The sequence below is a fragment of the Bidens hawaiensis genome, unplaced genomic scaffold, assembly GCF_021521415.1.
Source record: "Bidens hawaiensis isolate Kalapana, Puna unplaced genomic scaffold, B.hawaiensis_p1.1 tig00006913_1, whole genome shotgun sequence".
Classification (NCBI taxonomy): Eukaryota; Viridiplantae; Streptophyta; class Magnoliopsida; order Asterales; family Asteraceae; genus Bidens; species Bidens hawaiensis.
This window is the reverse complement of record NW_027491474.1, coordinates 842,136-856,951: the sequence shown is the minus strand read 5'-3', so window position 1 is coordinate 856,951 and position 14,816 is coordinate 842,136. Positions and strand designations below refer to the sequence as shown.

The 14,816-nt window shown below is 31.6% G+C and overlaps 1 pseudogene; it reads left to right on the top strand.

Moving 5' to 3' along the window:
* Window positions 1-12,045: 12,045 nt before the first annotated feature.
* Window positions 12,046-14,484, top strand: LOC143633885 (protein FAR1-RELATED SEQUENCE 5-like; annotated as a pseudogene).
* The last annotated feature ends 332 nt before the right edge of the window (window positions 14,485-14,816 follow it).

Sequence of the window (14,816 nt, the reverse complement as noted above, 5' to 3'; positions counted from 1 at the left end):
ATCTTGATGAGTAATCTAATTAAAGGTTTTTACAATTTTTTTTAATTTGAGTTCATTTAAGTGTTTTCATTTACGTTCATTTATGCTTGTTTGTGTTTATTTACATTTGGCATCTATGTTCATTTATGTTCGTTTGTCTTTGTTCAGTTATGTTTGTTTAGATTATAAACAAATGAACATAAATGAACACAAATATTCATTTTTTTAAACAAATGAAAATGAATATAAATATTTGTTCGATTAAGCGTTCGTATTCAATTCGTTTAAAGTTAAATGAGTGAACAAGAACATATCCTTGTTTGTGTTTGTTTGATTTGTTTACAGACTTTTATTATTCATATTGATGAATACTCCGGTCTCAATTCTAGGCTCTATTGATTTTTATTTGTGTTCGTAAACCGTTGATGAACACATTCATTTTCTTAATGAACGAACACAAACATAAAATCTCGTTTACAGCCCTAAAGTTCCCAAGTACAGACGATAAATACTTGTGTAAACACAGGATTTCTCACAATTTGGGTTTAAAATACATGTCAAATAACCTTTCATCTCATCTCTTGGTTATTCTTTAAAATACAAGTCAAATAACATCACCATCTTCAATCTTCATCCTCAAGTCACCACACCATCTCCAGCAACTGAATTACTCCACAACGATCGATGGTGAATTAGACGTTGAGATAAGGTCAGTTTTTTCGGTTTTGGTTTTGTTAAATCAAAGTTAGATTTAGATATTTCTCTCCGCTAGGGTTTGATCAGAAATAGGGCTGGTTTTCTTTTTCTTTTTTTTTTTAAAAATTTAATCTCTTTCGGTTTGTGTTTCTGTTAAGCAACTAATTACCAGGAAAGAAACAAAATCTTCTTTCCAAGAAGATGAATAAATAAAAGTACCAAATACCAATTTTTGCTTATCATTTCACTTCAATAAAAGTACCGAATAAGTTTGGTATCTTCGATTGAGAAGGGCGACAATAGGAAGATTAGTTTGATTGCGAGCAGGAACATTTTCAAGCATTGTGCCATCTTGTGCTAAAAAATGTAATGTGAAGTGATAAGGAGGAGAATTTGAAAAAAACTGATCGATTTGGGGAAAGTAGATTTAGATGATGATGTTAAGATGCATGCCATGGCCGTATAAGTTTATATATATATAGGGGAAAGTTAACGTACAAATGAAATTAACGTGCTAATTGTGATCGTAGTTTGCTGTTGTCGTTTCTCCAGTTCTATTTTCTTATCAGATGTAACAAACGATCTTTTGCTTTAGGTTTTTAATTTTCTGATGGATTGTGTTTTGAATTTCTTTCTTGTTTTGTTGCTGAGGCCTGCCTTTTGGTTGTTCTTGCTGCCATTTGTCTCTTGATGGATTTTGTTGTTCTTTCTTTTGGGTTTGGACCCAACAACTTTACTCTGGAGATTATTGGTGGTAGTGGCATTTCTACAGAGGCAAAAGCAGACTATTGGGGAGTGATTTTTGCTAATCAATAGTTGCTGGTAAGTCCCCATTTTGAACTGATTTGCAGTAATTGTACTGTAGGTGTATGAAATCAAATTATGAAGGTTTATGGTTTAATTAGCTCAAATCATTTCTGTTATATTTTTATGTGAAAATGGCCAAGGTTTCGGTAAGTTTTACAATGGTAAGTTATAACCATGATACAGTTTATATGATTCAATAAAGAAATTGATGTCTATGAGTAAAGTTAAGGACCAAATAGGTTCTGATTGAAAATGGATTATTTTAGTCATCCCTAACATTTATAACCGTGACATGGTAATTAAGGCATTCATCGTTCTCTTATATCAGTATTTATAATTTTTTTTTTTACAATCTGTTCAAAATATATTTTTTTTATTATAAAAATATATTATTGTTTTTGACTTTAGTAATAATGTAATATAAGCTTTAAATTATAATGATTATATATAAAGCAATGGCGAAAGATATTAGTAGATCACTTGATTTGAATTAAGTAAATAACTATGAAATAATGTGAATTAATGTGATGTTTTAATTACTTGCAGATGGTTGGGGTCTGACCCCTTTGAGTTGGACTGTTGATATTGGCCATACTAGACCTGCAGAATTGCTTTTGAGCCAGAATGCTGATGTGAACATAAAGGTAATCTTGATGTCAATCATTTACTAATTGGCATAGAGCACTAGAGCTAGAGCCTGATCAAGTTATGTATTTTATTATCTAGCTAAAAAAGGATATTGGCATGTAAAACTGGTTGAAAATTATCCATGGTGCATATCTAATGCATGCAACCTCCTAAATGGTGTAAGTTATGTTTTTGTAAAACTGAAATTTGGTTTGGTTTCGGTCTGTGTTTACATAAAAGCAAAAAAACCAAACCGAGTTTACGTATTCTCTTTTTTTTTTATCTTGATTGATAAGTATTTTATAAGAATTTAATAATTAGTTTAACCCATCAGTTTTGATATACGGAACATATAAAGGAGCAACATTTTGTCTCAAAAGTAGAAAATAGTTGCCCACTGATGTGGCGGACCCTGCCGCAAGTTTAACTATTTTTAGTCAGCATGTTCTACATATTCAGTATTAAGTTTTTCTTCAAGTTTTATGTTTCGTTGTTTGTTTATGCAGAAACCTTTCTAACTGCACACATTTGTGACGAGAAACGTGTCATGTTGGCTAATGCCCGTCACAAGATAATTGTTCCAAAAAGGTAATAATACCAATGGCATTTATTTTAATGCATCTATAATGCAACAGTTCTTGTGGAATGACCTCAAATACTCAGTAATGAAAATTGTACTACTTACATACAGATGATCAAAGAGTTTTATAGCTATAGGTTTATTAAAAACTTGTGTAGATCTTTTGTTGACCAATATATGTAGATTTAGACATTTAGTATACATCAAGGATGGATTTCCGGTAAAAGTTATCTTATCAAAATGCAAGCAGTTGAAACGCGGATGCTTATTTTTTAAATGGTTATATTTATGACTTGTATTTTCTTATTCTGTGTGTTGGTATATTACATTGAGTGATGCTTGTGACTTATGTATTTTCTTATTCATGTTTTTCACTTTTTACTTAATTGAGTAATGTAACGCTTATGCCATTGATCAACCACACCAATGCTACAATATATTTCGAGAGGGTTGATAAACTAACGGTAAACGAGTATCACGTTGTAAATTAGCGCCGTCATGGCATCTTGCGGGTCCCCTATTAATACACACACATATATACACACAATGATTATTAATTAATATATATAATGTTACGAATTATAGATGGATAATGTATATTATGTTATATACAAAATTATAAATGAATAGTAAATGAGCCGAACTCAAGCTTGAAAAACTATTAACGAGCCGAGATCGAACTTTAAAATGAGAGATCGAAACGAGTCATGCTCGAGCTATATTTTTAGAATAAAGAAATCATCTAAAAACAAATCTAAAATACTCAAAAATCTTCTAACCAGACTTTTGAAGTGTCTCTTTATAGTGGAAGGTCGTGGCAAGAGAAGAGACCTGGATATTCCGTTAGTTTCCATCATGCCCGACACAGGGGGAGGGCGAGGAGGGCGGCAGACCCAGGTCCACTCTCCCGAGAGACTCATAATTTTTAAAAATAAAATTTATATTTTGTATATAATTTTGCTTTTGGTTGAATATAAAATGTTCTAGGCTATAGAAACAAAGGTCATTGGTTCAATTCTCACAATTAGTATTCTTTTTTTTTTCTTTTTTTTATAGAAAAACAACTTTCATTTGTATTTTATATGAGTCATTGGCATTTTTTTTATATATAAAAATCAACTTTAATTTGTGTTTTATATGAGTTATTTTAGTAACATGCTTATTATTATTTGTTTGTTTTGGGCTTTTGAAAGACCATCTTATTGGTAAAATTGACAAATTATCTATTACATAATTGATAACGTGATTTTAGGGGTCTGTTTTTTTACTCGTCACATGCCCCAAAATTTTAAGGGGTTATCGGAGACGTGCCATGTTCATACATTCTATATATATATAAAATAGATTCTTATGCTTAAACAAAGTTTTCGTTTTCACGTTAAACACCCAAAAAGGACGAGACATTGACGTTTATGAATAATGTGATTTCTACAAAAATGGCCATGTTTGGAAATTTTGGCTATGTAATACGTAAAGGTCTTGTGATGCAAGTTAATACAACTTATTTTTTGGCTATGTAATACGTAATTTCCATAAACCATTATATACTATCAAACTAGGTTTGACACATTTATATGACACATAATAAATGAATCCAACAAGTTATCATCATTAGTTTTTTTTAGATTTGTAGGTGAAATAAAAATTATCAAAAATTTAAAAATTATAAAGTTAATTTTATTTAAAGTAATGTATAATTTAAATGTTCTTATGATTTAGTAAGTTTTTATAAAATATTAGTATAATTTTTCATATATTTATCAATTTAAGATTTATTATTTTAATAGAAGCAAGAGCTATTTAATATAAGAGAGACCAAAAAACAAATCTTGACTTCATCAGAAGTAGACATATATAACAACTAAAGTTATTAATTTATGATAATTATCATTTTGTAGAAGTTTAAAATAGAATATAACATATTTGGTTTTACGTTTTATATTAGTTTATACGTAAGTATATACTGTATATTAGTTCTTTTTTAAGTTAAAAAGGTTACAACCAACATTATTGATATTTTTATAGGAGATGTGGAATGTGATATCTATGACAACTTACACATTAGGGTGTGGTATCACTTTCATTCAAAATGCTAAAACTAATAAATAATTCTTTTTGATAAAAAAAATTAGTTTTTAATTATACGTATAACATAATTTAAAATGAGCTTTTCAATATTTTTGTAACTACGGTTTCTGATGTCTTATATTTAGAGTAAGCATTGTGCATTGTAAATCACCAGCTTTTGGGGCATCCTTGTAAGAGAATGACTTTGCCTTAAAGAGAGAAATATATAGATATGTAAATTGGGTCCGTACTCCGTAGGCTCAATACTAATAAACCCCAATGTTAATATACATTTGGTCGACTATGATCTGTCAAAAAAAATGCATAAAAGAAAAATAATTATATAAAAATATTAGTTTAAATCTCGGTTTTTATTGCAAGTCCAAATCTGTCAAAAATCCATTAACTCATATTCTTCAACGTCATTAATCTCATAATTTTGCAAGGGGGCAACGGAGGACTGTAGTCCTACAAATGTGCGGCGACTTGACTCTGACCAGGTAATGGCTAAGCGCAACAACAAGATCGGTAAGATCTCAATGAGTGAAAAATTCAAGAAGCAGATCGACAACTGTGATCTTACGGCGGTGTGTCATATATAAATATATAATAGATGTGATGATATTTATTCTTTTAACCTAAGATATGAGTAATTAATATTTTTGAAATTTTTTATATGCATGTAAGTTAACACACGCTAACGGTTTACCGAACATAAAAAGCATATAATCTTATGTAACAAACTCATGTACAATTATTGTTTAGATTGAGATATGATACCGATACTCAATGATGTTTGTTTGAAACTAGTATTTGATCCCCCGCATTGCGCAGTGGCGGATCTAGGAATTTTTTTTAGGTGGTGCACTACTTTTATATACTTAAATTTCATAGAGTCGGTCGGGTATAAAAAATTCCGGGTCGATTCGATGATTCGGCCAAAGCTCATTACATAATAAAAATACGATAAAATAATAAAAAAGATACCGTCATTAAAGTGTCTTAATTTACCAACTAAATTGGTTAGAGGTAAATCATGCCCGGTTTGTTGACACGTACCTCTAAGTAGATATGTCCGTCTAATTTCATCTTTTTGACTTCGCTGATAAGATGAAATGGTTTGCCTTTCGAAAGGATCCCATGAAAGATCATCAAAAATTATTTTTGACGGTTTACTACTTGAAATTGATGATCCAAGGTTCGATGGTTCACTTTGTAAATATCTCTTAATATTCAAAATACCTACAAATCAACAATTACAAACTAACAAATTAAAAACTATAAGAAACTAACAAATTCTAACAAACTAAGAAATTAAAACCAACAATCTAACTAATTAAAACTAAAGTAACAATCAAAAACAATTAACAAGAAGTCAAGAACAATTAAAACTAAAGCAACAATTTAACAAATGGATGATCATTTTATAGAAAACTTTCTAAGAAGCATTTCATCGAACACCTTGTAAGCATAATTGTTACAATAAAAAAACATTTATTCATCTCATTCTACCACCAAATTAGAAAGATTTGAGAGCTGAATGTGAGAGTTAAATAACCAAACCACTTATTAACACAACCTAGACCATATAAGACAATAGAAGAAAGCAAAAATCCCAAAAATTATTTCAACATATCGATGGGAATTGGGAAAGAACATGGAAGATCGAACATACCTTCAAAGTCGGAAGAAGAGAACGGCTGAACGGGGACGAGGGGTCAAGGGAGATAGGCTGTCTGTGTTTGAAGAGAGGCCAGGGAAAACTGAAGAGGCGCCAAATTTGTTGTTGTGGTCTTAGTGTTTTAATAAAACCCATAAGGTAAGTTGGTAAAAAAAAATAAAAATAAATCTATCCTTCAACAAGAATGGAACCTGCGACCTTAAGGTACCAATCAAACACCATACCGGCTGAACCAGCACTTCAAACTTTTATGTAGTGGTTCCTTTCCTATTTATAAGGTGGTTCATTTTATATTTTCTATATATAATTAGACTATTATTTTGAAACTCGAGTGGTTCCGCGGAACCACCCACTTCTACTATAGATCCGTCCCTAGCATTGCGGGGTGTGTAAAATTGTTTGTTCACTCATCCACTTTACTCGAAAACATGAAGGCGCCACCACCACCATCATCCTTGGTCACCAGCCCTCTCGCATGGCAAGTAATTTCCGTTAACCATTAAGAAAACCGAATGAAAAGTAGACGTAAAACGTTGTATCGTGCACAATGTGTCATATTGACCAATAACATTTAAAAAAAAAAGAAGAACAACAACAATAGGTGCAACACAACATTTTTTAGAGACAACAAAGCAAAATAAAAACAACTCGAAAGAATATAAAAAAAAACTAAAGTTATTATAGTTTATAGAGTGTAGTAACCCTTATAAAGTTATAAGACAACAACGTGAATTTGATAAAACTAATAGTGGTTATTTGAACAATTAACATTTGTATTAAAACACACACACAAAAACTAGCCCATCAAAGGGTTGAAGTTGAGACCTACAACTTCATACCCGACCAAACTTATCATCACACCAATTGAATTATTTGTTGTAAACTCATTTGTGTTTTTATATATATTAAAATCACTTGTGTTAAAAAAAACAATAATAATTAAAGTTAGTGGAGATGATGATGTATAAAAAAGGAAGTAATAATTATAACACTGTGATACATAACTCTCCTAAAATTGTATATATATAAATAGACGTTATTAATAGAGTAGGAACTTTTATCTCTCTCTCTCTCTATATATATATATATAGTATAAGAGAAGAGTGAAGGATTAAATAGTTTATAGCTAAGGAAAGATCAACCAAACATTTAAAGCAAGTTCAATTAATAATTCAGTTTGTTCCTATTAGTTAACTGATCTTTACATTATCTCACTATGGAAAAAATATCTCATTAGGGAAAAAGTTTAATGGTATAGGCTTGCAGAATGAATCGATATATATATATATATATACTTGAAAATGTACATAATATAATAACAATATACAGAGATTACAATGTTGACTAATGAGATAATTACAATCTGTTTGAATTCTCATTGATATTTATTATTCGTAATAATTTACTGTAAAAACGAGGGCTCAGATGGAACCGAAAGTATAGAAGAGGAGCTATCAGGCATTTTAACAATCGAGCTCGCAGTTGGCCTATCAACAGCATTTTCTTGTAGACATAACAGTTCAAATCAAGTCAATGACTTGGGTTCAAATCCTTGCACCTTAATAAGATAACTCTTTTTTGGTTAAAAACTTAAAATTGTAAACATTATTATATCATTAAAATGTTACTATTAAATTTACTGAAGAAACCACATGAAAGGCCAAGATGCTTTAGAAATTAGAATGTGTGCTTCATATATTTGTTTTTTTGTTTTGTTTTTCTACACTGGCATGGATGCCAAATATTCTATTAATAATGTGGTATAGAAGACCGCGCTGCTCTCAATTGGGCTGTGAACAAAACTTTCCATATTTACCTGGATGCAGAATTGGGCCGAATCCCAACCGTGGTCCGTGAATGCTTTTCTCCACAATCACACCCATCACAGGCTCGGGATTAATTGTCTTTAAATGAGTTTTCAGAAATGAAATGTGGACCACATTTCAGTTTCAAGTGACGACCCTTATAGCTGTCTGGTGCATTTAACCACTAATGATGTCTATGATAACTTTAGAAATATATGTATCCGAAAACCCCATTAAAAAAAACAATATATGTATCAAATTATCCAACTTTTGACTATACAAAATATATATGAAAACCAAAACATATATGTACTAGTAATATATCATATGTATTCATTTCTATTAGTAAAAAATATATACATATATTTGCAAACAAAAATAACTAAAAAAAATAAATAAAACCCCAAATTATGTTTTATAATTAAAAAACATATTAGATGATCCTTTAAAATAATCGGTACTCAACATCAACATGCATCAAGAAATCAACTATTGCTAACCTGAAATGATGTCGATTATGATAAAACACACCTGCTAAAGCTTCGATTATGAGAAAACACAACCCTTGCTTTTTTCAATTTATGTTAAATAGTTGTGATTTGATCGATGATTTTATTTTTTAAGAGAGGCCTAATAGGAGCAAGTGCCGCCTTTGAGAACTTAAAAGCTCTCGCAGACTTTGTACGAGTATAAAAAATAGACCCCTAAATATAAAATTATTAAACAGTAACAAAGAAAATGATCCGTAATCAATTTATTTGGGTTAAAAGACAATTATGTTTTATTCTTTTTAAATTAGTTGCTTCTAAATAGGCTTTTATTTTACAAGTTTTTATTTAGGTTTTAAATGTAATTATAGGTTTTTGTCTAAAAAAATTATATATAAATATATAATAAAATCTTAATATAAAGAAAGAATTCAACTATAGAGTTAAGAAAAGAGCTTTGGTGTTGTGTGTCATGTAGTAGCCACTGAAAACCATAAACTTAGTAGGTGCGAGGTTTTGTACCTAAGTCATTGACTTGAATGATATACACAAAAATAGCATTAACCATCTACGCTACTTAACAATTTTGAGTTAAATGCATATGTATATAATTTAACTATATGATCTATGATGAACTTCAGCTTCTTTTTTTCAGGCTCCCAAATTTTTTGGGTCGGTGCAATGGCACAAACTGCACAACCCTTGTGCCGACTTATCCGTATAGAGATCATGCCAGCTTATTATCGTATAGAGATAAGATACTCGTGGGTTTTAGTTTTTGAAATCTTTCAACCAAATAATCTAACATTCTAACTTCTCCCAAAAATACCCCCTGTTCACAAAATGACGGGCTTATTTTTCAAAAAAAATTACAACTATGCCATTGCTATTAGACCATTATTCATCCCTGGATAAGGTTAAAATGAAAACTCACTTGAGTTATGAAAACCCGCGAAAACCCTATGTAACATCGTTTTTTTTTTGTTACATGTAATATATGTTGTAACATTTAATACAAAACATCGAAACATCAAAAAAAATGTTTTGCTATTTTTTAACATTTTTTTACTAATTTTTATATATGTTTTCAGGAGAGAGAAAAAATTATATTTATATTTACATTTTTTATTCACTTTAATTGTGGACCACAAGATTTAAACATTAATTAAAAACATGTGGTTGAGAATGTGTTTCTAGAATTTTCACAACTCAAATGGGTTTTCATTTTATACTTAGTCATTCATCCCTTATATACATATACATACATATATATATGGGAGATTTCAAATGAGAACCCCTTTGAGTTTTAAGAACTCGAAAGAACTTAGTGTAACAATTTTTTTTTCCGAAATTTTTTTACACATGCGTAATATATGTAGGTTACATATACGTAAAAAAATTACAGAATTTTTTACGCGTCGAGTCGACTTATTACACATGTGTAACGGACGTAAAAATTAGTGTAATCACTTACAATTTTATTCTCTCTCCTACTTTGACATTTTAGTCAGATTTAATCTCAACCACACAATCCAATCCATTTAATATAATGTGTGGCTAAGAATTGAGTTCTTAAGTTCTTAAAACTCAACATGATTCTCAAAATATCCCTCATATATATATATATATATATAGGGAAGGGTTATAGTAAAAAGAAGTAGTTTTCTAGGAATACTATGAATAAATCATAGCCATTGGATCATGTTAATCAATGGTTGAGATTTAAAATTACCAAAAACCGACATAGTTTACTAGAATTGTTCTTTCACCATAATTTGTAATGCCACATGTCAAAAAATTACTGGTTCTTACAATTTCTAGGAAACTCCTTATTCTTATTTGAACCATTTTCTATATATATATATATATATGGGAGGGATCTTTTGAGAACCATGTTGAGTTGTAAGAACTTAAGAACTCCATTTTAGGCCACACATTTAATTAGGTGGATTGGAATATGTGGTTGAGATTAAATCTGACAAAAAAGACAAAGTATGAGAGAGAATAAAGATGTAAGTGGTTACATTAACTTTTATGTCCGTTACACATGTGTAAAAAGTCGGCTCGGTGCGTAAAAAATTCTGAAAAAAAAATCGTTACACTGAGTTCTTTCGAGTTCTTAAAACTCAAAGGGGTTCTCATTTGAAATCTCCCATATATATATATATATATATATATATATATATAGAGAGAGAGAGAGAGAGAGAGAGAGAGAGAGAGCAAGGTTATAATAAGAAGTAGAATTATCCTAAAAAGTGTAAGAAGTGTTTTGAACCATTAGATCAAAATATCTAGTCAAGGGCAAGATTGTAATCAACCAACTAATTTTAATTATGTTATTTTCATTTATATTAATAATAATCAGTTACAATTCTTTAATTATAATAATCTTAATATTTTACAAAATCATTAACAAAAAAGGCCGATCATCTACAACAACCTATGTTTGTGATCCTTTTTTTTCTCATCAATCCTTCGCCGATTCTCATCAATCCATCGCCGATTATACCAGCATTGTGATCCTTTTTTTTCTCATCAATCCATCGCCGACTATACCAGCATTCTTTATCGCCGATCGTACTAGCATTCTTTATCTTCAACATGAGTAATTTCAAGGATGTTGATGAATTAGGTAAACTTGAATACGTTATAGAGTGTTTAATTTTTATTTCATGTTATATAATTATTATATTTGTTCTTCCTTTATACCCTCTTATGATATCCATTAATGGTGTAAAGAAGGATCTTGTTCAAGTGAATTTCTATGTGTATCGTTTTTTTAGGTGTTATGGTTATTTTGTTATCCTTTCCCATGATGATGTGTTTTTCACTCCCCTTAGGTTTCGATGGTTATTTAGTTATCTCCTGGTAACTGTGTTTTTCTTGCTACGTGTTAATTTTCAGATTAAGTACTTTTTGAGCATCTGTGTTTTTTTTTTGTGTCATTGTAACCAATGCAAGTTATTTGTTTCAGTTAGTGTGTTTTACAAATTTAGGTAATTCTGAACATCTGTTTTTTTTGTGTGTCATTGTAACCAATGCAAATTTTTTGTTTCAGTTAGTGTGTTTTACAAATTTAGGTACTGTTAAGATGTTATAACAATTCAGATTTTATTTTCTTGTTTTAAATGTGTGTTTTTAAACGTCAATGTCTTCTGTGGGCTCTCTGTTTTGGAACTTAATTTTTATTGTTTGTTATATCCGATTATAGATCCACCCGCGTACAAGGAAGTTGGAATTCAGCATGTATCTCTAAATTCTGGTAGGAAGACGTACACTCCACTAGTGTCTGCCTCAATCAAACCTAATGAAGGAATGATCTTTGAAAATCTTCAAGCCGCTGAGTCTTTTTATAGAAGATACGCTTTAGCGGGCGGTTTTTCTATCAGGAAAGGAACACAGTGGGTGGACAAAAATGTTGTCCGTTTGAAGTATTTTGTTTGCACTAAGGAAGGCTCAAGAATTGTTAAGGAAGTGGACACATTAAATGAAGAGTTCAAAGGGAAAAAACAACGTAGGAAGCCATCTCAAAGAACAAATTGTGAAGCCCAAATAAGGTTATTTTTAACCGACAATGGCATGTATAGGGTCAAATATTTTAGTGAAGCACACAATCATCCTTTTGTTGATGAAAACGATATCCACTTCTTAAAGTCTGCTCGCGAGCTTACGTTTACCCACAAAAAAGATGTTAGACGATCTTGCTAATATTAACATTGGTCCGGTAAAAGCTTTCAACATTATGAGGACCATGTATGGTGGGTTTGATAAAGTTGGCGCAACCAAGTCTGATTACAAAAACTACAAAAGAAGTATCAACTTATTCATTGGAGACTACGATGCTGAGATGGCTATTCAACGTCTTTTCGCGAAGAAAGAATTCTGTCCCAATTTCTCATGTGGTTATTCTACTGCAGCAGACGGGGCGTTAAAGGGTTTATTTTGGGCTGACGAGCGAGCCAAGATGAATTTCTACGTCTTTGGTGATGTTGTTTCATTTGATGCAACATATCGGCATAACAAGTAATATCATTGACAACCAAAAAGTTTATTTCTTTTTTTGTGTTTTATTTATTGATTCATTTGTTTTACAGGTATAACTTGGTTTTTGTTCCATTTACTGGAATTGACAACCATAATAGGAATGTTACCCTTGGTGCAGCGTTGCTTGGATCGGAAATCGCAGAATCTTACACTTGGTTGCTTAATTGTTTTAAGAAGGCTTTTGGCTATGCACCAGTAGTTGTTGTAACTGACCAAGATCCCGCCATGAAACGTGCAATTGAAGACGTTTTTCCTAATTCTAGGCATCGACTCTGCATGTGGCATATTATGGATAAGTTGTCCGGGAAGGTACAAGAGAACTCTTTTTTGTTTATGTTGTTTATTGTTACTGTACATAGTTTGTTTGATTGTGTTATAATATGCCATTATATTATTTCAGGTTGGATCCGGCCTTTGCAACACCACAGATTTTAAGACTCGGTTGTGTGATACTGTTTGGACCGACTCAATAACACCGGAATTGTTTGAAACTGAGTGGGCTTCAATAATGGATGACTTTCAGTTAAACTATCACACTTGGCTAAAAGACATATTCAACATTAGAGAGTCATGGATTCCTGCTTACTATCGCGAAGAAACCATGTCTGGTCTTATGCGTACTTCATCCAGATCAGATAGCGAGAATCATTTTTTTGGCCAGTTTTGCAACCCACGTTGCACTTTGGTTGAGTTTCTGGCCCATTTTGAGACTGCATTGGATCATCAAAGACATGAGCATCGTAAGAACGATCATGATTGTAGGTATACAACAACAAAGATATGGAGTAACTACACACTTGAGAAACAAGCAGCTGAAATCTATACGAGAACCATTTTTTTTATGTCCAATTGGAAATACAAGCTGCTCTTCACAATTGCACTTCCAGGTGTTACGTCCCCGTCGATGACTTTCGGAAATTCAATATTCGTGACTTTCTACACTTACCTGCTTCTTTTCACGAGGTATATCGGATTCTCAATATGCTAGGTTTACTGTGTATATATTTTATTTTTACACTTTAAATAACTATACATTGTTCTTCATGGTAGGTTATGATTCGCAACGAAGACATCACTGTTTATTGTAGCTGTAAAAGGTTCGAGCAATTCGGTGTGCCGTCACATTTTTAAGGTGCTCCACATTTTGGATATCAGGGTATTTCCCAAACAGTACATCAATCGTAGGTGGACAAAAGACGCTGTGTCTAACAGCCTTATGCGGTCTATTGGTTTTGACGAGCCCAACATAGACAAAAGTACTGATGTGTATCGTGTTGTTCGAGACATCAACATTGCGCACGACCATATCATAAACAAGCTGGTTGATGACATGCAAAAGTTATATCATTACCGCGACTACATTAACGCGTACAAAAGTACAGTAGACGAGGTTACTATGACGCCCCTAGACCTAGTCGTCGAGACAGGTTCGCTGAACTAACCGGTGTGACACAACCAGATCAAATCCATTTTCGTGCTCCGATTGGTGTTAGGACTAAAGGGTGTGGGCTTCCAATTAGCTTCAGGTCATTACGCGAGCAAGCTATAAGTCAAAAGCAACTGGACAAGCCCCTAAGGACATGCAGAATATGTCGTGAACCTGGTCATGACACCCGCAACCATCACTTGTTCAGTATCAACAACAAACCTCCTCAGGATCCTTCACAAGACGGAGCAAGCAGTTCACATAAAGAAAATATGGAAGAGTAGCCCGGTTACGTCTTTTACAAATACACTTTAATCTTATATCGCCTTATACTTTATTATGGTTTGTTGATGGGTTTTTATTTCACCATAGACTTTAGTATGTTTTGTTTATTAATTTTAATTTCACCTTAGACATTATTATGGATTGTTGATGTTTTTTTCCTTAGACTCGTTATGGTTTGTTGATGGGTTTTTATTTCACTATAGACTTTAGTATGTTTTTATTTTGTTGATGGGTTTTTATTTCACTATAGACTTTAGTATGTTTTGTTGATTGGTTTTTATTTCACCTTAGACTTTAGTATGTTTTGTTTATTGGTTTTTATTTTACCTTA